The following is a 22,500-nucleotide window of genomic DNA, read 5'->3' as shown; positions in this document are numbered from 1 at the left end:
CGTGTCCCCGGCTTCCGTTTAAGTCCACATTGCGTCCACAGCAGCGAGCACATCAGAAGGCAGCAGCTGAAATATCCAAACTTTTTTACAACGATCGATAACATCAGCTACACTAACGTTAGCAGACGTTATTAACAATGGGTTATTCTGGAACACATTGTGCAGTGCGTGGCTGTCACAAAACACAGTGTGCGTTTCCATCCACTGCTATTTTGCGAATTATAGAGCTGACAATCATCTCGTGTTTGAGGCTGTCTGAGCTGCTGATCAGCTGCTAGACCCGATATACAGCTCTGTTAAACACATCTAACGTTATTCATTTAAAGTTTCTTGATGATCTACAAGTAGACAAAGGTACCATAACGCCATTTCTGGATTACCAGGTGCGACTCGGCAAACTAACGTTATAATCCCAACCCGATCTCCCAATTTTCTTTTTAAATAGCAACGTTTGTGGACCAACGTTGCTATGTTACAATTTTGTCTCCGAAATTGTAAAATGGTAATCCACGGAGCAGATAGTAGGTGAATACAATTTCATTCAAGTCTAGAAGTGAGTCGCCTTAAAGTTAATATCCCAGTCTTCTTCTGTTTACCACGGCGGGTATTGTGCTGCGTATTTACCATGATTTACCGTGTGTAGCCCTATTGTGTGGAGGCTACACACGGCATGTCATGTTTTGCAGTGATCAAGGCAAACTGGGTTGTTTTTGAATGGAGAGACACCTAACATTAGTCTGGCTGACTATGACAGAGGAGAGGACAGTAACCTAACGTTAGTCTGACTGACTGTGAGAGAGGAGAGGACTGTAACCTAACATTAGTCTGACTGACTGTGACAGAGGAGAGGACAGTAACATAACGTTAGTCTGACTGACTGTGAGAGAGGAGAGGACTGTAACCTAATGTTAGTCTGACTGTGAGAGAGGAGAGTACTGTCACTGTAACCTAACATTAGTCTGACTGACTGTGACAGAGGAGAGGACTGTAACCTAACGTTAGTCTGGCTGACGCTTCGGAGCTTTTGAGATAGTTCATCGCGTTGCCGTCCACCGCCATTGATTCCTCAAAATACGCTATAATCCTGCCTGTAGTTACGTTCGGCCATTTACACATATTATCTTCCCATGTGTCCACTGTCAACAGGTGTGGGATAGACACTCTTTCATTAGATAGGAGACTCGCAGAATGAACCCAAGTTTGCATTTTTTCGGCGGTCGCTATGGCTACTACGGTAGTACGTTACGCTTCTCCGTATTCACAAACACTGGAAGCGACAGACACGATCGCGGCCGAGTCCGGAAGCAAACCGGAAGTGCCCAGGAAACTTGTCTATAATCCTCTACTGGTGACCTGTAGGAATTGCAACAACATTGGTAGCAACTGTTGCAAAATAAGATAAGACAGAGCTTAGAATCACTTCTGCATTAAGGGTGCCTGATAGCTCGTTAGTGCAGTGGCTCGTTAGTGCAGTGGCTCATGAGTGCAGTGACCAATTAAATTTAATCACGCTCAAGACTGGCCAGTTGAATTAGACAAGTAGACGATCCACAAAATTGTAATGATCCCCATCGTCACATTACGGTAGTTCAGAAATCTCAGTTTCATTCATTTAACACTGCTGATAATAATCATAATCAATTGATGTATCTGATTGTGATATTGCTGCTGCTAGCAGCCATCGCTTAAGGTGACCAGATTTATGAATTGAAAATGTCCAGTTCGGCAGTCATATCATTAAAATATCCAATATTATTATCTATGAAATAAAAAAGGGTGACAATTCCAGTTTCATGTATTTTGACCATGGTAACTGTTGTAGCTACTACTGCAATAAACTTTATGAAATGAATAGTATTGTTACCATGGTAACTGTTGTAGCTATATAAACTATGGTGCAGGCCAATGGATATCCCTCCAAAATCTGGTCTCTCTGTGGTCATAAAGTCCTTTGAGCGCCTTGTCCTGTCCTACCTCAAATCCATCACAGACCCACTCCTGGACCCCCTACAGTTTGCCTACAGAGCCAACAGGTCTGTAGACGATGCAATAAACATGTCCCTCCACCACATCCTCACACACCTGGACAATGCAGGAACCTATGCCAGGATCCTGTTCGTAGATTTCAGCTCTGCGTTTGACACGATCCTCCCAGCCCTGCTACAGGAGAAACTCCCAGCTGGGCGTGCCCGACCCCATCTGCAGATGGACCACAGACTTCTTGACTGACAGGAAGCAGCACGTGAGGCTGGGTAAGCACATCACTGACTTTCGGTCCATCAGCACCGGCGCTGCCCAGGGCAGTGTCCTCTCTCCCTACTTCTTCGGTCTGTACACCAACAGCTGCACCTCCAGTCATACCAGTCCATCAAGCTCCTGAAGATCGCAGACGATACCACCCTCATAGGGCTCATCACAGACAGAGATGAGTCGGAATACAGACAGGAAGTTGACCATCTGGTGACTTGGTGCAGTCAAAACAACCTGGTGTTAAATGCTCAAAAAACAATGGAGATGATTGTGGATTACAGGAGGAACAAAGCCCCACTTGGTGCACTTCTACACCTTCATCGTTGAGTCCATCCTCACCTCCTCCATCACCGTCTGGTATGCTGCTGCCACTCTCAAAGACATTAACAGACTTCAGCGCATCATCCGCTGCGGTGAGAAGATAATCGGATGCAACCTGCCATCCCTCCAGGACCTGCATGCAGCCAGGACACTGAAGCTGTCTCGCAACATCATGGCCGACCCCTCCCACCCTGGCCACAAACTCTTTAAGACACTCCCCCACGGCAAGAGACTGAGGTCTGCCAAGACCAGAACCACCCGCCACAAGACCAGCTTCTTCCCAACCGCCATCAGCCTCACCAACAAGGCCCGGAAACCCCTTCCACCAAGGACCTCACCAACAACCCCCCCACCCACACACACACACACACACACACACACACACACACACACACACACACACACACACACACACACACACACACACACACACACAAACTCACTACCGCCTCCTAAACTCAGCTGAACCCCCCCCCCCCATAAAACTGGAACTCATATCTAATTTAATGCCTGTTTAACTGGGACTGTAAATTCATGTAAATTCCCTGCACATTTAATACCTATTTGACTTAGCCTGTAAATTTCATGTACATTCAATGTAAACTCTTATTTAACTCCGACTGTAAATTAATGTAAATCCACTGCCTATTTAACGTCTATTTAACTCAGTCTGTAAATCTCATGTAAATTCAACGTAAATTCATATTTATTATCCACAGAACACTTCACCACTCATGTACATATTGTATATATTTACTCGATTTGATTGCACTTGCAACTTTGTGATTGTCTTTCGTTATCTTCCTACTTCTTATCTCTGTATATTGATGTGACCGCTATACGCTGCATACAGACACTAAGACAAATGTACATATTCCTCGTATGTAACTTGCATACTGTGGCAATAAAAGTGATTCTGATTCTGATTCTGATACCACATTAAGACACCAAGACCTTGAGGAACATCATTAGAACAATTCATGCTGTGATTTGCTATCAAAAACTTGTGACATTTGGAGATTTATATAAGAATAATTATTTGGTAATTGCTCAGAAACCCTCTTATTGTCAATATACTGTACCTAGTAAAGTCATACATCCCCTGAATGCCCTATAGGTCTCTAAGTTTCATGATATATAAGCGTCTTTACTCTAGCTTTAAGAATGAACCTGTTGGAGCCTCTGAAAGACAGTAGTAATGTCGGCCATGGACGAGGAGTAGAAAATCAGGAACATTTTCGGGGACAGCTCCAGCCGGGGACAGGGACAAAAAACGGGCACTGTCCCTGAACAGCAGGGACGTCTGGTCACCGCCTCATCTAGCAAAGGAGAGAATCACCAAACTGAGCATCCCTGGCTGCATATAAACGAGCTCTTCAGTGTCAAAGACAAGAGAAAGACAAGGACAGGGACAGCTTAGGTACTGTAAAGGTCTTTTCAGAACAAAAGCAAATCCATGCAATTGAATTGCATGGATTATTTTCTTTTGGTCTGAAAATACCTTAACACTGTCAACGATGTGTCAAATGTAATTATTAGGGTAAATAATTAATACTACAGGAACATAAAGGTACTACTTTTTTACTCTTACTTGAGTAATTTCCTAGACTAGTGCTTTTTACTTGTACTTGAGTTAATTTTCACTAAAGTAACAAACCTTTACTTGTACTTGCTTAGGATAGGGCCCAGAAAGTGAGTCCAGAAATCTCGGCGCCACCTGCAGCAACGCATAAGTGACTTAATGTAAGTGGCTGCTTAGGGCCCCCGCCTGCTTAGGACCCCCAACAGCGCTTGAAATAATGTGGAGAGTGGAGAGTGGAGTGGAGTTATTACCAGCCAGACTCTCTCCTGGTGTAGATAGTCTGGCAAGAGAGACTAGTGTCTGGGTGATTTACAGTTGGGTTTTTAGGGCTGTCCCCGACTCAGAATTCTGTGAGCGGAATCGGATTTGGCTGTTCAATACAAATATTCAACTATTGTTTTTTCTTCTTCTTTTATAATAAGACTATCTGTTAGGCATGCTGTGAGACTGGTGGATTTACGTGCGGATACTTGATGGCCAAGACACACTTGGTAACTGAAAGATGGGAACTGTTGCAGAGGGTTGTCGTGAGGTTAGTCTATGAACAACTGCAGAGGACCTGCAGAACCGAACCTTTATAGGTCCCGGACATGACATCACCTTGTGTTATGACATCATCAGTGAGTGATCTATGACATCGCAGTAGGAATGATGACATCATCCTAACACTATCTGGCAATCAGAAAATCCATTGGCATGAGCTTGGTTGATTTGTTTGTTTTTAATCTGGACTTGGTTTTACGGTATTAATAGGCTGATACCTATTCCAAAATAGGTTGTATATCACGATCTATTGGGAGAAACCAAGCAATTCTATATAAAATCAGACATTCAGGACCCCCATATATAGCTGGAATGGAATGATCCTTTTTTTTGCAACTATTTGACTGTGAGATTGGCAGTCGAATCGACCTCCTTCGAACAAATCGTCGAATTGTCGACTATTTGGAGTCACCGCTAATAGTTTTGGTGGTGCCTGGGTGGTCCTGGGCCCCCAAATCAAATTCTGGTGAGGGCCCCATAAAGGCTTGACCTGCAGTAATCATTAAGTCATGAGTATTGATTAATGAGCCTATGTATTATAGTCATTTTGCGCTATGGGGCAGTAAAAACCGTACTTATTACCCCTCGAGAAACATTCTCATTGTGTTGCAAATATTTATATGATCAGTCAATTGCTGGTTGTGGTTGCCCTCATCTTGAAAACACCTTGTCCCTCAGAAAACCACCTAGCTGTCGTTCTTGGCCTCCTCCTGTACAACAACATGCAGGAAGCCTTCTCATAATGTTACCACAGTTCATAGGGTTTGTCTCATCAAGTCCTTTACTGCTGCCTGACTGCAGACACATTCTCACATTCCCTATTCGCTTCCTGTAATCGCCCACTCAGTGTGAGGTATATTTACTCTGCAATTAAAAAGTTACTATGCAATTAAATTTGTGTTTTTATGAAACTTTGTGATGACTGTTTTTGTATTCCCCCTATTCTGTGTCTGGCCAAATGAGCAGTATAGTTGGAAATTAGAGGCTTAAGCAGTTTATTAGTTCTGATTAGTTTGGCGTTATTGATCTGTAGCACTGTGATGATGGCTTTGTTGATAACAAAGGATATGTGTGTCGCGTCACATGTGCAACAGCAGGGTGTTTGCCAGCCTGAATTTGTGGGTATTTGTTTACTGACCTTGCACATGTTTGCCATTGTGTGTTTATAGTGCAATTTTGAACTTGTGAATCTTGTGTGTGTGTGTGTGTGCGCACGTGTGCGCGTGTGTGTGTGTGTGTGTGATTGTGAGTGAGTGAGTGTCTGTCTGTCTGTCTGTCTGTCTGTGAGTTAGTGAAAGAATACGTCTTTCAGACTGTCTGACATGGTCCGTTATAATTGGAATACACATAGTCTAGCTACATCAGGGGTGGGCAACATTTTTTCCCAGAGGGCCATACTGACTTACATTAACACTTTGGGTGCCACGGCCCTTGGGCAAAAGGTTGCTGTACTGTGCCACATAGGCCGCAATGCATTTTAATATAGCCATATCATTTTTTGTGTTCCTCTTATATGGACAACCAATAGCCTCAATGAAACTTTGAACCCTTCTGTTTCATAAAAAAAAAAAACTGTGTTTATAAACCGTTCCATTTTGGAAATACACCGCTCTGAAAAAGAGTGTTTTAGACCAAAAACAGCATGTGGAAATTAGTTTCTGAGATAATCACATCTTTATGTTAGAAAGGCGACAGAATGAATTCTGCTTTGAGTTGAACAAAATGCTATAGCTGAAATGAAAGGTTAGGATGTTTAGTTTACCTGCGGGAAAAAGTATGTCAAAAGAATGTTTTGTTTATTTTCTACACATATTAGTATACAGCTTGGTCTAACATCAAAATGCTCACTTTCATGGGGTCATGCTGGATATTGAAGTCCATATTTCCACAAAGAAAGAAGATATCAACTTTTTTTTTTTTCTGGATGAAACTACACATTCTAAGCTTTCATTTTTTGTGTAACATTATAAAAATATTCAAACACAAAATTTCCTGCATTGTTTTATTTTCTTGAAAAGAACCTTCACAGGAGTTAGAAATGAACACATGCTGTATATTGGAGGCAAAAAAAGGTCACGAGCGATGACATCATCACTGCTGACATCACTGGACACTTGTACCGATGACATCATCCGAGCCTATGACATTGAGGACAGTTATGACATCAGCATCACTGTTATAGAAAATATTATTGTCTTGTACTATAAACAATGGGCCGTGGCCTCTCTGGGCGTCCCCCTGTCCGGACAGCCATATTCAGATGACCTGTGTGGAGTTAGCACAAAACATACAGATCTTTTATAACTGCTGCTTTGAGATGTGGGGGCGAGTCTATAGTACTGTAGTACTATAGAATAGGATAGAATAATCTATAAATAACTATCTATATATAATAATATATAATAATATAATATATAATAATAATATATATAATAATATATAATAATATATATAATAATAATCTATAAATAACTATAGAATAATAATAGTACTGTTATCTAGTCTCTTTTTGAGTATCACTCACAGTGATTGTTGTATAAAGATACAACAATCACTGTGAGTGATACTCAAAAAAGCAGGGGTAGAGGCAGAGAGGTACATGGTCACATTGCGGGCAGACAAATTTGGTCTCTTTTCGGTGTCCCTTTGCTGCGCAGTGTGCACATTTGCGATTTGCCTTGCTCTTGGTGGGCGGGACTTTCACCGGCTGTGGCACATGTCCCGCAAAGTCCACATTCTGCCTCACTGAATCGGACCGCTTGCGTGTGTGTCTTGGTGTCTTTCCTGGAGGAAGAGGAGGTGGCTCGTCTGCCGGAGGAGGAGGGGGGGGGCAAGCAGATGTCGCCTCCGTCCACGATTTCACCACAGACAGGGTGAAGTCTTTGAGCACTTTGCAGCTGGACGTAGGATTGCATTTCCTGTACACAGTAAACGCGTTGCTCATTGCAATCTGCATGAGGTAGACCACAAACTTGGAGCTCCATTTGGACGTCTTCCTCACAAATGGATAGTAGGAGATCTTCTGGTCAAGTCGATCGACCCCACTCATGTACTGGTTGTACTCGACAACACATGCTGGCTTGCTCTGCAGGACCCGTTCACTTTGCCCTTTCTCTTTTACCGCCACAGTCTTCATGACATCCTGGTGGAAGGTGGAGATCATCCTCACGATCCGCTTGTCCCGCCATGCCAGGAACATCACCCCATCATCATGACGAGCGAGTCGTTCACCTACTCGCAGATCCGACATGGTCACCTGCCGGATGGACGCAGGTTCGCCCCTCTTCACCCGGAGTGTCCCAGCTGAGTGCATCTGGAGGCTGAGGAGACGTCGGCTCACGGTCCCGCTGTTGTAAAAATTGTCCATCCACAGACGGTAGCCATAACCCTCAAGGCCGGCAATGAGGAACTGCACGGTGTCCAGAAGTGTGCTGTGAATTCCACAGTAGGGTTTCATTGCATAGCAATACCCGTTTTCTGAATCACACAGAATATAGCTCTTTATTCCGTACTTGATCGGTTTTGCCGGATTGTACACACGGAAACGTAGCCTCCCCCTCCACAACAGCATCCCTTCATCCACACTAATGTTTTGTGAGGGCTGGTACATTTCCTTGAACTTGGAGAGGAGCAAATCAAGAATGAGCCGCACTTTGTGGAGCCGGTCGGTGGCATCGACCCTCTGATTGTCACAGAAATGGAGAAAGCGCCAGATCAGCTGGAACCTGTTGCGGGGCATTGTCTTCCTGAAGTATGGGGTCTCCATCGCCACATCAAGAGACCAGTAGTCTACAATCCTGGGCTTCTTGATAAGGCCAGTCAGGAAGAGTAGCCCCAGGAAACGCTTCAGCTCTCCCACAGACAGCGGTTGCCAGGCGTTTACCTGGGTGTAGGGCATGTGCAGCTCATCCAGCACGGCAATACACTGTTGAGCATAGATGTTGGTCTGCTCAACCATGATCTGCAGCAGCTCATCACAGATGAACAGCTCGAGGAAATCTGCCGGCTTGTCCGACTGTAGTGATGCAGCCGCATTCCTGGGACCTGGCACTGCTGTGAAGGAGAAGACTGTCGGGCTCCAGTCTGGCATTGTACGCCAGCGTGGAGAGTCCTCCTGACGAGACTTGCTCGCTGAAACAATGAAATAAAAGGTTTTTCTTCAGACAATTGTGATATGTAAAAAAGCTGTCTTTTTTCCAATAATTAGAAGCCTTGTGTTGACAAAAATAATAATAATAATAATAATAGATATTATTATTATTATAGATGAGCTGGCTGCATACGTGACATGAATTTCCTGTAAAGTATCTATAGATTCTCACCTCTTGAAGACCCTCTCTTCCCAACTGCAGATGCCTGCACGCGCTTAGTCACCACCTCCTCCTTCACCACCTCCTCCTCCTCCTCCACCTCCTCCTCCTCCTCCCCTGTAGTCAAAGTGAGTTTATAAAATATGATACATTCTTGAGGGAAAAAAGTTTATGTTTTCAATATCAGATGAATAATTGTAATTCTAAAATGGCTTATATCTCACCTTCGTCACTGGACTGCACCCGGGCACGACGAAAGCAGGCGGGAGCACCTGCCTCTTCATCGTCAGTCCCCTCCTCAGAGCTGTGCTGCAACTCTGAAATTTTATATTTTACATGGTATTAGTAGGCTTATTATTATTATTATAGATGTAGCTGGCTGTATACGTGACATGAATTTCCTGCAAAGTATAGGTTCTCACCTCTTGAAGAAGACGCCATCGCCACATCCCCCTCCTCTGAGCCTCTCTGAGGCGCCAGATCAGTCTCCTCCTCCTCATCAAACTCGTCAGAGTCTGTAGTCAAAGTGAGAGTTTATAAAAATATGATAGCCTACATGATATGCGTTTTCAATATCAGATGATTTTTTGAAAATCGATTCATCTCACCTTCGCTGGAATCCAGGTGGGCATGACGAGGTGGTGGATGCCAGTCACTCGTGTCGGATTCGGCAGGATCCGAGGAAGGATCAGACGAGGGGTCCTCTGAGTCCGTCTCTGGAAGATCTCTCTTCCTGACGGCACGGCAGAGTGCCTGCTCTAGCGTGAGCTGGCCAGCTCCGGGCCTAGGCGGTCTGCGCCTTGGCATGCTAATCTATAGCTACACCTGGCTATAAACTAACTAACACAGACACACAGACACACAGAGACAACTACACACACACACACACACAGACAGACAGACAGACACACACACCGACACCAACACCGACACTTATTTTTTTTTGTTTTTTTTTGGGTTTTTTTTTTCACAATCACACTGCTAACTAATAACTCAAGCTAATCTACTGCTAACTAACACACGCGATCTCCCACACACACACACACACACACACACACACACACACACACACACACACTGTGTGTGGTTTGTGTGTCTGAGACACACAAACCACTCACCAAACACGCCAAACAATCAAATCTACTCACCACACAATCTCACAAACTGATCTAAATATAATCTATCGCTAATGACTATGCTAAATACTCGCTAAATACTCGCTATGCTATCGATATGCTCAAGAGGAAATAAACGGACCGAGAGGAAGGGAAGGCAAGGAAGGAATGGCGATTGTCGCGCTCTCAAGAAGAAAGGCAGCGCCCTGAAGCAGAAAGGGGGGGGGCAGCACTCCATCGCGTCAAGATTGCGCTGATTTACGCATCCGATTCTTGTAGAGATTCATGTTGAATACTTGCCCAAGGTCCTAAACTATCTAAAAATAGAATAAAAGCAATTTAAAAAAAAAGACGCCGAATGGCGTCTATGGCACCCAAGCAATATTAATAAAAAGACGCCATATGGCGTCCATGGCACCCAAGGTGTTAAGTAAGGGCCACACTTTGTACATCAAACCTGCCAACACTCCTGATTTTTGTGGGAGTCTCCCTATTTTTAACCCTCTCTCCCGTTGTGATTGGTAATTTCTTGTTAATCTCCTGATATAATAGTGATACAAATCCAATGGCTGTAGCAGATGAGATTTATTCACATAATTCTGCCTTTTATTGAGTTTTTGGCGGTTGTTTTGTTTTTCTTTGAGGACCTTGGGGGCCGGATTGAGATGGTCCAAGGGCCAGGTCCTGCCCTGGGGCCGCATTTTGCCCATGTGTGGGCTACACCCTGCATTAGCCCTGCAGATGATTGTTTTTGTGGTTCTTTTTTTATTGTGGTTCAGTTGGTGTGTTGTCATACAAAGCTCTGGTGTATCTCACAACCAGCGAGCTACCAGACCAGTCCTTGTAACTTCCAACAGTAAAACTTAATTTCTCCACACTATTTCCCCTTAGGCTGGGAGCAAAAGCAGAGCATTTCAGTAAAGGTTGCTTGAGCGGAACTGCTTGTCTTAACTCAGCCATAATATGAGCATCATTCGCCCTCCAATCAAAGAGACATGCAGTGTTTGAGTTGAGAGATGATTCTGTCTGTCATAGAGCCACGAGGGCAGGTGATGGTTATATGCCTTGCTCAAGGGCCGACAGTTTGAAGGAATGGAGACCATTTCTGATTCCTTTCCCATACCTTCTCAGCCGCTCTTGGATTTGAACTGGCATCTTTGCATGGTTATCCATCACAGGCCTACTTCTCCAACCTCTGGCCTACTATTACCTCCCCACATTGTGAAAAATGTGTTGCAGTACTGATATAGAGTAAAAACGTAAGTTACATTGGCTTTATTTTAAACTGTATTGTATTGGCTGTTCTTTGCTGCACTGCTCCTCTGTGTTTAAACGATGTTGTACTGTAGGACCCGAGGAAGGGTTAAGACCGTAAGCACTGCCATGTGTTTTGCCAGGCCAATCATCTACTGTTGGCTGCTTCAACTATGAAGCTGAGACTTTCCACTGCCAGCCTCTGCTGCCAGCGGACCAGTGGACTTGGCTGGGTTTGACTCTCTCCCTCCATGGCACTTAGTGGAGCAGTGTGCAGCCAATAGACTGTGATCTCTCCCTCCATGGCACTTAGTGGAGCAGTGTGCAGCCAATAGACTGGGGTCTTTTGTAGAAATGGGCTGGAAACAGGACTGCAGGCCGGGTTACAATCTTCAGTAGGATGCCTGATGCATTCTCAACCTCTAACTCTCATAATGCAACGCCTTGGCCCTGTGATCTGTGCAGGGATACGTCATGCCATTTATTTATTTATTTATTTATTTATTTATTTATTTATTTATTTACTTACTTACTTACTTACTTACTTACTTACAACCATGGTGTTAGATCAGTGGAGGAGACCTGACGAGGTATATCCCTCTTCACAATGATACAGGTATACTTACAGTCAAGTCTGTTAGGAGTCACAGATCAGTGGATTGAGCAAGGCATTAACAATGCCAGGGTCTGGGGTTAGATTCCCGCTGGGACAATCAATGCTAAAAATATTCGCACTCAAGGTTGTGCGAGGCGCTTCAGGATGGCGTCCACTACCGTGCTACGTCATGAGTCCAATAGGATTTGTTCTTCGATCCTAGTCCAGCTGGAATGTGCTGTATGCATCTTATTTTCAGAACCTTTGAAAATAAGCCTTTGAAATAATACTGGGTAGCCCAGTGGGGTTGTTTAAGTCTGTAACACCCTTCATAGGTTTTGGACAATGGGGTGTGACTCAATAATTAAACTTTTCTTATGCTACTTCCAGGAAGTGTTAGCACTTTACACGAAACACACTCAACCAAAGTCACTATACTATCTCTTGTCTTCAGCCTGGGAATCGTCATGATCAAGGCCTCTCTCATGTGGGTTCCCAACCTCTTTTTCTTTGGGACAATATTCCTGGGGATGGGGGGATGGGGGGTGGCAGGGGGTTGGGTGGGATTGTTAAGGGTAGGATTGGACATTAAATGCATAGTTCATACGTTTGGATACAGTATCAAATACACAGGGCGTATTTTCCTCGCATGAACATAATATAAAAACATTAACTCACCAATGTGTCTCCCAGCCACTGCACAGCCTGTTTATTTATTCTCTCTCATGTCTGTGAGACGTTATGTTTCTTCAAATCCATAAGCTACATTTGAGTTTGAGTTTTGAGTTTAACTTTATTGTCCCATAGGGAAATTTGTCTTAGGCATTTGTACAGCAGCAATAGGGCAATGACAAACGTAACAGACAGTACAGTACATCTGAAGACAAACAGCGTGTAAACAAGAGGACAACATAGTACATGATACAGCCTGGGCTACGAGTTAACAACTCTACCTAACCAAATATTGCACTTCAGTATTCAAATATTGCACTTCAAGTATTGCACAATTCCATAACCGCATATCAAACCAAAACCATCATAAAACCATGGTTACTTAAAACTAAAAACATTAAAACCAACAGTAAAGGGTAAAAGAAATAAAAAGATAAAATGATAAGAGAAATAAAATGAAATAAAATGAATATAAAACTAACTAAGGCAAGATAAATATCACATGACCAGACAGGCTGCAGGGACAGCCAAGCTCAGAGTGAGCTACCATGTATGCCACACCAATACCATCAGAGATTTCTCGGATCATCCGGCTCTTTAAGGAGGGTTCCAGAATCACCGAGCTCTGTCCTCTCACGACCAGGAAACGTTAATCCAGAGGTTTCCTGGGTCGTCAGGCTCTTAATGGAGGGTTCCTGGGTAGCCGGGCTCTGACCTCACAGAGGACAGAGCTCTACCCCCTAGTGGGAGGACAGGCAGTTTATTTAATAAGGCTATAGATGTTGGGAGGAAGGAGCGCTTATATTTGTGGATGGCCACAAGATAGAAATGTCATCTTTTTTACTACAAAAGAGGTGTGAATTGTAACCCGACGTGCAAATTGGGCTCTTTTTAACGTGTGCTGGAAACAAGCTTTTTTATGTTTAAAGAGCATGGTGCAGGTTAAAAGAAAACCTGAATTTACTGCTGTTACAAAAACGAGTGATTGAAAAAAAAAATCCCCCCAAATCCCATTGCCCTTCCACATATTAATGCAATGTGGTCTCCAACCTGCACCATGCTCTTTAATGATCGTCTGCTCTCTTAATGTGCACTATAGGTCTGTGTGTGTGTGTGAGAGAGAGAGAGAGAGAAAGATAGCTCTCGCGCTCACTCTCTATCTCACTCTCTCTCGCTCTCTCTAGTCGGGTTTCCATCCACCTGTTTTGATGCAAAATTTCAATTTGCGCATAAAAAAACAAAGTGGAAACGCTGCCTAATAAGCAAAAACCTCCAAATATCGCAAAAAAAGTTTTCACACTTGAGGGAAGCGGAAAAGTCGGGTGTATTGATAAAATGAAAATGCAAAACGTGTGGTGGAAACAGTTGAAGCGATATTCCGTTGTCTCTCCATTCAAAAACCACGAAGGTTTGCCTTGATCACTGCAAAACATGACATGCCGTGTAGCCTACACAATAGGGCTACACACGCTAAATAATGGTAAATACGCAGCACAATACCCACCGTGGTAAACGGAAGAATATTGGGATATTCTAGAATTGAATTGAATTGTATTCACTTATTTTCTGCTCCGTGGATTATAACGTTATGCTTGAGTCACACCTGGTAATCCAGAAATGGCATTATGGTACCTTTGTCTACTTGTAGATCATCAAGAAACTTTAAATTAATAACGTTAGATGTGTTTAATAGAGCTGGATATCGGGTCTAGCAGCTGATCAGCAGCTCAGACAGCCTCAAACACGAGGTGATTGACAGCTCTATAATTCGCAAAATAGCAGTGGATGGAAACGCGCATTGTTTCGCATTTTATTTTGCTGACTTTCTGAAAATTCGATTAAAAGTTGCGATACATTTGGATGGAAACCCAGCTTCTGTCTCTCTTTCTCCCTGCCGAATCATATGGCTTCCTGCGACCCTGCAGCAAATGCTTTCCAGACTGGCACCGATCCGGGGCCCGGTGGTTGGGAATCACTCACTGCTTTATAGGATAAAGGCCGCAGATTATGAGAAATCCAATAAACACACCTAGCTTTTTGCAGAATCATTAGTTTTATTCAGTGCGTGGCCTAATCTCACTGTCCATTCACGTACTTTGAGTTCCCTCTACTTACTAAAGTGAATGTAAATGCATCAATCAGATTAATTGCCACTGATTATTCTCAGTTGTTGTATGCAACACACTCACTTCCTTTCATGTATTTAGATTGTGAATTACAAAGGCAGACGTGTGCCATTATACAATTATGATCATAGTTCATGTGGACAAAGATACTTTGAAGAAAATGCAGTGGACTCAGTAAATACTGAGGTATAATGTACCAGCGGATACGTACATCAAACCCCAATCAATCAAAACAATTGCAAAAGTAGAGAGTTTACAGGATCATTATTATATAACAGTTGATTGTGCATGTGATGTGTGCCAGTGGGCAAATGGATCAAACATTCATCAGAGTTTTGACATTGATCGCGGCGGACAACAAAGACTGGATCAAAGAGTATTTGACACACAGTGGGAAGTGGTATGGTTCTAGAGCCACAGCTTCCTGCTTTACAGGCAGCTAAGTGTATCATGAGTCCTGGCTTTACACTAAGCTAAGTGTATAATGAGTCCTGGCTTTACACTAAGCTAAGTGTATAATGAGTCCTGGCTTTACGCTAAGTGTATAATGAGTCCTGGCTTTACACTAAGCTAAGTGTATAATGAGTCCTGGCTTTACACTAAGCTAAGTGTATAATGAGTCCTGGCTTTACACTAAGCTAAGTGTATCATGAGTCCTGGCTTTACACTAAGCTAAGTGTATAATGAGTCCTGGCTTTACACTAAGCTAAGTGTATCATGAGTCCTGGCTTTACACTAAGCTAGGTGTATAATGAGTCCTGGCTTTACACTAAGCTAAGTGTATCATGAGTCCTGGCTTTACACTAAGCTAAGTGTATAATGAGTCCTGGCTTTACACTAAGCTAAGTGTATCATGAGTCCTGGCTTTACACTAAGCTAAGTGTATAATGAGTCCTGGCTTTACACTAAGCTAAGTGTATAATGAGTCCTGGCTTTACACTAAGCTAAGTGTATCATGAGTCCTGGCTTTACACAAAGCTAAGTGTATCATGAGTCCTGGCTTTACACTAAGCTAAGTGTATAATGAGTCCTGGCTTTACACTAAGCTAAGAACTAACTAAGCCAGAGTGAAGTTTCTGCTACTGTGTATCATTAAAGTAGATGACCTAAAGAATTCATTGGTACCAACCATGTCATGCTGTCTTGGAAGGTTAAAGCTAAAATAAATAAATACATAAATAAATAATAATAATTCAAATAGGTCCTCCCACAGCCTAATTTGAGCAGGTATGGTGTGTGTGTGTGTGTGTGTGTGTGTGTGTGTGTGTGTGTGTGCTGCGCATGCGTGCCTGTCAAGGGTTAGGGTTAGGGTTACCGTAGTTAGAAATGGTATTTCTCACATGACGGACAACTGGCCTGACTTTTAGTGTAGAATAATATTCTACTAAAGAAAATATTTATTTTCTTTTCCCCCCTCCCTTGGGCGGCCCTCAATCCATTGTTGGGTCCCTAAATTGGCCCTCAGTCATCAAAACTTTGAGATCCCCTGTTCTTGAGTGTAAGATGATGCTACTGTAACTTCATTGTCGACCCAAACTAGACAAACAGATGTGCTGAAAATGCCCCATCCCTTTTAAGAATGTAAATTTTAACGAGCCTTCCATCACTGCAGATGATAACGAGTCTTCCATCACTGCAGATGATAACGAGTCTTCCATCACTGCAGATGATTGGATAGCCTGGACTATCCTGAGCCACTGGACCTGATTGTGAACTGTCTTAGCCAGAGATTCTCTGACATGGCTGAGTTTACATAGAAAGCAGCGAGGGGAAATGGTGTTTTGAGGCCAAAGTTAGATTAAAGGGCTTTTATTGTGAAGGTGGTGACAAAAACTTGGTCTTGGAAAGGAAGCCAGATGGCTGGTTTAGAGGAAGTGGCTAAGAAGATTAGGCCAATCGAGGCACATGACTGCTAAGCAATCGTCAAAGAAAGTTTATGGCAGAATCATGTCAAGTGAGGATTCCAGTGTCTTTGTGTGGACAACAATACACACAAACACACTCCATTTTCCCTGGCAAGTAGCCTACTGTACAGGCTCTTTTCACAGCAAGCCCCCCCCCCCCCCCCCCCCCCCTTTTTCTCCCCAATTGTACTTGACCAATTTCCCCCTGGTGTCCCGGTCGCTGCTCCACCCTCTGCTGATCTGGGTAGAGCCGTAGACTTGCACCCTGCGGACAGGCACCCCGACCGACCAGAGGAGGCGCTAGTGCAGCGACCAGGACACATACCCTCAATCCGGCCTCCCACGCACTGATACAGCCTATCGTGCCTGTATGGATGCCCGACCAAGCCGGAGGTACCACGGGGGCGCGAACCTGCGACTCTCATGTTGGTAGGCAGGGAATCTACAGCAACCTTTTGAGGTAGTAAATCAGGAAGTAATACAGGTGTAACCAATAAGATTAACGAGGGCCCTGGCATTAGAACACCTAAACGGAATGGAACCATAATTAATGGCATTGGTTACACCTGCTTTACTTCCTGCTTGTCACCTCAAAACGGTTGATGTGAAATGGATCCATTAACCCCTGACAGTGTGACTTATAATTCTCTCTCTCTCTCTCTCTCTCTCTCTCTCTCACTCACTCACTCACTCACACACACACACACACACACACACACACACACACACACACACACACACACACAGCGGTCTGGGATGGCCTGGGGGTTGAGTTTGATGAGGAATGTTATCTAACAGTTGCATGGCGGCAGGCAGCTGCTTTATGTAACTGTGTTTTAGCCCTTTTGGAGGGAGTGTGTGTGTGTGTGTGTGTGTGTGTGTGTGTGTGTGAGAGCAAACATGCAGCGTGTTGCAACCCCGTTTAGAGTTCGCCTCTGCTTTGTTGTGATTGAGGCTTGGCTGGGACACACATACACACACACACACACACACACACACACACACACACACACTCCTGAGGCTGCGGAGGTTTGGCGGCAGAGGGAAGTTGGTGGTTGCGGTCTTTCCTCAGGCGCTGCTGGGGGCGGTGGAGACGCCGCTTAACCACCAGGCAACCACGTCAGCCATTAGCAGCGTGGGACACGTTACTGAAAATTAGTAATTAGTTTCAGTTACTAGTTACTTCTCTCAAAATGTAATGTTGTTACTTTACAAATTAATGCATAATCAAAGCAATTAGTTACTAGGGAAAGTAACTTTTGTGTTACTTTTAAAAGTTTGCTTTGATTCTCTTATTAATGCACACATAGTGTTGCTGTGGCATTAGGCTCTGGGGCTTATACACAGTAAAAACTCCTGGGCTGTTTGTGTAAACATATAGTTGGTCTATTCACCTGGGTCAAGTATTCTGGGCTAGCTGTGGTACTATAAACACACTCTTGGGCTGCTCATAGCCCAATATGATTGGGTAAGAGGGCTTTAAGGGGGTATTTTGCGGTTGGACATCTGGTTGGGCTACGCTGGCCCATGTCCTGGTCCATTCATTTTCCCGCCAGCCCCTCAGTCCAGTGGAATTTTCTGGAAGCAGCAGCTTGTCTCCCTCCTCTCCCATATTAAGAAGTGAGCAGGATTTTACGGTAGGTTATATGAATACCTATTTATATTATTTTTAAATAAGTTGTGGTAAAAGCATGAGCTCAGTTCACTGATGGCATCATGGGGGATTTAGTGGCTTTCATTCTGTGTGTAACGGGATGTAGAAACACACTTCAAGGCTGCTACATGTCCAGGAGGCCTGACAGTAGCTAGCCAGTAGGCTACCCCCTCCCTACTGTAACCTAGATCCGGGCACTGCTGTCGACTCAACACAGCTTATGTGAAACTGCCATGGGTGTAGCATTACATAGCATAACTGCTATGTTTTTAACTTTATGTTACCGGTTCGCATGTTGTGGAGTGGATGGGAACTCTGTGGGTTCGGCTCCACGGTAAAAACAACAAACAAAACAGCAACACATAGCGTTAACGTTATTGAATGGATTTTTGTTTATCAGAGAGGAACAAGGCAAGCTAACTAGCTAACGCTAATTTTGGCTAGGAAATGACTTGTCTCTAAAAAAAACGAGTGGACAAGCTTTTTTACTTTTGTTAACAATGGTGATTCTGCCCTGCAGTTGGAGACTACCTAATGCTACAGCAGTCCGAGATGTCTTGAATGCGGTTATTTGAGATGGGTGAGTAACATTAGCCAATTTATAATTGCAAGAGGCTGATGTTAACGTTAGCTAGCTATGACAATAAATCGGGTGGGGAGTAGATAACCTCAGCCTTTAGCAACTTTGCTAACGCTAAATGTTTAGCAGTGATTTTATGATCTAGACGATACAAACAAGGTATTGATCATATAACGTTATGGATTGTTTTCTGATCCAAGGAGTCAGGAGGTGGAGGAGGTAAGTAGCGCTACCATCATGTTCAATGAAGCCAGCCTTCCCTATTTGGCTGGCTAGCTACAACGTGAATGTAACTGCAAGGAGGAAACTCTTTAGGATTATTATCAATCCCGTTTTTTGATTTAAAGTTGGAGTTGGTGGAAAACCTGGGATTGATGCTTTTTGGCGTGGAGAGTGCATGGTCATGGGCCAGGAAGTTATCCACATCACCACATCAAGGGTAACGTTACGTTATTAAAAATATTCTGGCTGGCAGTGTTTGTAGCTAGTGCATGTCAGTGACATACAGTATGCATCTGCCAGGCTGTGATGCTGTTGAAGTTGGTTGTGCGTGTGTGTGTGTGTGTGTGTGTGTGTGTGTGTGTGTGTGTGTGTGTGTTGCGTGCGTGCGTGCGTGTGTGTGTGTGTGTGTGTGTGGATGATGTAGACTAGCCTATATTTTGGGGATGGTATGGACAGATATTTGGTTTAATGATATGTTGTGTACAACATGGACTTAAGCATTTGGATGTGATGTGCCCCCTTATGACATCACTGATGACATCGTCAGTGTGTGTGTGTGTGTCCCCTTATGACATCAGTGTTGACATCATCAGCCTCTGTGTGTGTGTGTGTGTGTGTGTGTGTGTGTGTGTGTGTGTGTGCGCCTGATGACATCACTTCCAGTTGAGTGACATCACTTCCTGCACGAGTTGCACCTCGGGGCGAGCTGCAGAGTGAAGTAATTGGCGGCAGCTGGCACTTTTCGGGATTGGTGGTGCCGAGCAAACCCGAGGGGCGAAGGGACACAGACGGGACCACAACGGGGGGAAACAGCCCTTGGAGTAAGCACAGGATCAATGCTCTCAATGCATCAGAAAAGGAGCGGTCATCTCCTAGATCCTGAATCCTTGCGTGTGAGTAATCTGTTAGCCTGGCCAGCTGACTCACTCACCTGTTCTCTCCCTTCCAGTTTGGGCTGCCGAACGAGCCGTCATCGTGGAACCCTGTGGTCAAGATAGGACTCCCGTTGCTCGCCATCCCCATCTCCAAGCGCTATCCAGCGTCTCCAGGCGCCATCTCCCTCTCAAACGCTATCTAGCGTCTGCAAACGCCATCACCATCTCCAAACGCTATATCTAGCATCATCAATGTCATCGCCCACGCAGGACGCACAGCCAACACGCCGCAGGTAGGTAAAACTACAGTATACAAAAACTGCTTTGATGTAGTAATTTTACAAAGTTTCAAATTAATTCCTGAATTTTCTTTTGTTAATAACAATCTCATGAGTAATAGTTGTTTGTCAAATTGTATTTGCCATAAAAAATGTTTAACACGTTATAGACTAGAGGCTATTTTGCACGGATACAGTATATAGGTGTGCCTTGAGATTTTGTCTCGCCCCTTTGGGTTCGCAAACCACTGCCTGAGACAACATATTACTACCGTTTCAGGCACCTCAGTTGCAGCTCCGAACTGTGCCCTCCCACCCCACCAGTTGTGACCCACTCTGCATCCTCACTCAGACTCAGGAAAGGCCAGTTTGCCGACCTGGCTGCCACAATCAGGTCCTGGGAGGACGACCTAAGCCACCGGCCCATTCGCAAAGAGAATGCCCAAGGGAAGCCTGCTACCGCCTGTGTTCCCAAACTGTCCTCCAGAGACGCCATTGGTAGGTTTTTCCCCCAGTCGTCTTATTCCTCAGCACAAATGGACAATAATGTTATTTCTGTGTCCGTGTCTATTTCAGTGAATCAGATTTTTATTCATTAATTTATTATTACTTATGTTAACTTTCTAATAGTTTATTTGACTACCAGCTCTATTATGAGAGCACAATGCTTACTGATGCATTTCATAAACACTGATAAACTGTATACTGTACAACAGGCTAGACAGACTGCAGTTCTGCGGGGGTATTGCGAGAAAAACGGCAATAGGTCTTTAAGCTTATTATTATGTCCATTAATTTTGCCTAATGTCAACATTGTTTGAGCATAAATAGCCCAATCTGCGAACCCAGAGTCTTTTTCGGCACGTAAATAGACTCTGGGACAGCCGTAACTTTTTTTTAGGATTCCTGTACAGCGCGGATCTTCCGCCCGGGACTTCCACTTCCGCGCAGCGGTGCCTTTTAAAAACATACATTGCGTCGCTTTTATTTTGAATACTAAATGTCAAAATGTGTATATAATATATTCACTAGCGTTCAGGAACGGAACTCTTATATTCACCGGTACAACAAAAGTGCACTGCGCGGAGGCAGAAGTCCCGGGCGGAAGATTCACGCTGTACAGGAAGCCTAAAAAAAAGGTACGGCTGTCCCAGAGTCCCAGATTGTGAATAGCCTAACCTACTTACTCATAAACTGTAGGCACGGAGCATTCCTCCTGTTGCAGTCGTGGATCGTATAGGCTACTTTTTTACTTTCACTTATGCCTTTCACCTTGCTGTGTGAGGTGGTTTCCTCTTTTCTTTTTTTAATGAATGAGCTGAGCTTCAATCTGTCTTCCCGCGGGGACTTTTTAAGACAGATGTCGATTCGGTGCTATGACTACCTCCACTGGCGGAACGAAAGGCGTAACAAAATGACACTCTATTACGTTCCTGTGACTTTTAGACAGGAGGCGAGGCGTAACGATGCCACAGTGATTGCGGCTTTCACAGGCTGTGTAAAAGGGGCTTAGGTCTGGAGTAATCTCTGGGCTTCTGCAGCCAAGCAAAGACCAACAGATGTAGCCTATAGAGGGGGAAAACACCGCCTACCTCAAAACTTCACTATAGAAAAAAATAACAACATTGCAACAAAATCAGCATCTGTGTATGAATTTCTAAAATCCAATATAACTTAGGCATAGCATTACTTCAACGTAACACATATTACAGGCACATTGCTAAATGTGCTTGAGAAATTAAATGGTACAAAGAACTGAGCAAGTACAAACAGGGATGCAAACACCGTGCATGGCGATTTTTTCCCATGTAAATTTAGGTTGGTATTTACGTAGGTCTTTTCCTGGGATGCGTTTTGTGGCAGGCTGATTGCATGTTCCTTTGCATCTACATTAAACTAAGATATAGATTTTTTTCTTTTAATATTTGCTTGGTTATTTTTGCAGACATTAACATTTTTGGTGGGCTGAGCATTGCTTGTTCCTCCTTTTGGATTCAGTTCTGTTTGATGTCAAATGTCTCTTTTGTGACGTCATGCACGTAGCAGTGTGAGCTGTGGTTGGTCTAATGTGGGGACAGACAGACAGATAAATGCCCTCACTAGCTAATCATCTATCATCTATATTGTAGATCATCTCTGTCCTCCTATCCCTTCACTCTTCCATTCTCTCCTCTTTTCTCCCCAGAAGATGCAATGTACACTGAGCCCTGGGAGGAGGA

This window comes from Poromitra crassiceps (genome assembly GCF_964638095.1).
Source record: "Poromitra crassiceps genome assembly, chromosome: 4".
Classification (NCBI taxonomy): domain Eukaryota; kingdom Metazoa; phylum Chordata; class Actinopteri; order Beryciformes; family Melamphaidae; genus Poromitra; species Poromitra crassiceps.
Note: the sequence above shows the minus strand (reverse complement) of the source record.